Genomic DNA, 2342 nt, shown 5'->3' with positions numbered 1-2342 from the left:
CACCACCACCCACACGTCTCACACCACACACCTCTTCTGCATGCCCCACCACAGCACTCTTAAACAACTGCCATTCCTCCTCCACACTGCCATTTTCCCGATCTTTCACTGCGTTCCACTCATCTTTCAATTTCTCCTGATACTCTATCTTTTTCTCTCTTTTATCCAACTCACTCACTTTCAAAACCTCCCTGCCACACCTAACCCTCCTAGCTCTCACCCATCTCTTACCTACTCTTAACTTTCCCTCCACCAGGTAGTGGTCAGACATACCTCCACCCTCCCCTCTCAGAACTCTCACATCCAACAATCTTCCTATTACATTCCTAGACACAACCACATAGTCCATCAAAGCTCTATCAACAACCCTTCCACCCTCCTGTCTCACCCATGTATACTTATAAATATCTTTCTTCTCAAACAACGTATTTCCAATCACCATCTCTCGCTCAACACACATCGCTATCATTTGCTTCCCATTTTCATTTCTTCCAGGCACACCATGCATACCAACTACACCTTCAACTGCTACATTTCCCACTCTAGCATTCAGATCTCCCATCATTACCACATTCACATTCGCTCCAAAACTCTGCAGACACTCATCAGCACCATTCCAGAAAGACTCCCTCTCTTCTTCATCCCTTTCACTACCAGCCCCATATGCACTCACAACCACCCACAACTCACGTTTAAATTTCGCTTTCACCCACATCAGTCTCGATGACACCTCCTTCCATTCAATCACACACTGCTGTACTTCCGGACTCACTAACAAGGCCACACCTTCTCTTGCCCTTCCTCTATCAACATCTGACAATCTTCCATTCACACTTCCAAACATAGACTCACCCTTCCCTTTCATCTTCGTTTCACTCAAAGCTAACACATCCAACTTTCTTCTCGCAAACATTCTCCCAATCTCCTCCCTTTTAGCCTCAATCGTACTACATCCACGCACATTCATAGACCCAATCTTCAGGGTACGGGGATAACTTCATCCCCCATCCCTTTCTCTGGCCTGTCTCTTTTTAGGAACTAAAAACTATACTGATACTATATTTATTATATCTGATCTCTAGGCAGCTGAAATTATGGTACTCAACCTTATATTTGTTATCCCCATCAAGGGCATCCATCGTCATACTGTATCATTTATAAATGCTCCAATGTGCTTGCATGAGTTGGCCTTTGTCACCTAATGGCATCTCTCCATGCCTATAAGCAACACAGGCTTTTATGAACCCTATTACATCATTCTTTTCTTCCCTTGGTGATTAATTTGGTGAGTTTTGAACACACATGGTAGCACTGCATTGGAGGCCACCACTGGGGACACTGCAGACCACACTGAACAGCTCATCCCTGGGATGTACAGACTAGGATGCTGTCAGCTAACCAAGAACATCATTGCCCTCTAAGCCTTGCCTCACATCCCACACTGCTGCCAACCAATATAATGACCGAACTGAAACTTAACTTAATCATTGGTCTGGCTGGGATTGAACTCAGGCCCTCACACTTCAAATGCGCACGTTACCACTGAGCCAAAGAGAGGATCCCGCTTTGCCTCTAAGCAATGCTGGCTTTTATAGACCCCATTACACCATGCGGCAGTGTTAACTTGCAACTGGATAGGTTTTCACATATTTTGATTGGGATGGCAATGTAATGAACATATACTGTAAGCATATAAATAATATTCCATATGCTGACAACATACTGAAGTTCTTTTAGAGAATATATGGAGGAAGTGCAAGAAAAGCGAGGTGAAATGAAGAGGGTGTCAGAGTCTCAAAGATAAGAAACACACACACACACACACACAAAGCTGAGCTTACCACAACATACATGATCAGTCCCATTCAGTAGTAACAGATGAAGTGCTAAAATATACCGAGAAATACAATTTGTACAGAGTATATAAATATGCAGGACAGACAGTTCAAACAGTGTAAAGTCATGGTAACAAAATTCAGCAAAAAATTGGAATGGTATGGAGAGTTTTCAGTAAACAAAATACCACTGGTAATGGTAAAACAAACACTACAATTACTGTTCAAGGAAATAATGTGCATGAAAGACCAAGAGCTTCATAGAAAGACTTCCAGGGTTCATTTGTCTCCAGCTGAAAAAAATTGTCTGTCAGTGTCAAGAATTAAATTTTAAAATGTCCTTTTCACATTTGAGGGATTAAAAGTGCTACAGTAAATAGATGAAATAACTGTACTACAGTAAAAAAAGAGTCAAATAAAGCTATCTTTGCTTATGAGCCATGAGAAGGGTGAGGACAGGCTTGAGACAACAGTAAGTATGCACTTCATATATTTCATTATACTGCA

The sequence above is a fragment of the Coenobita brevimanus genome, chromosome 19, assembly GCF_032717465.1.
Source record: "Coenobita brevimanus isolate Jiangsu-jjx chromosome 19, ASM3271746v2, whole genome shotgun sequence".
Lineage (NCBI taxonomy): Eukaryota > Metazoa > Arthropoda > Malacostraca > Decapoda > Coenobitidae > Coenobita > Coenobita brevimanus.
This window is presented reverse-complemented; position numbering follows the sequence as displayed.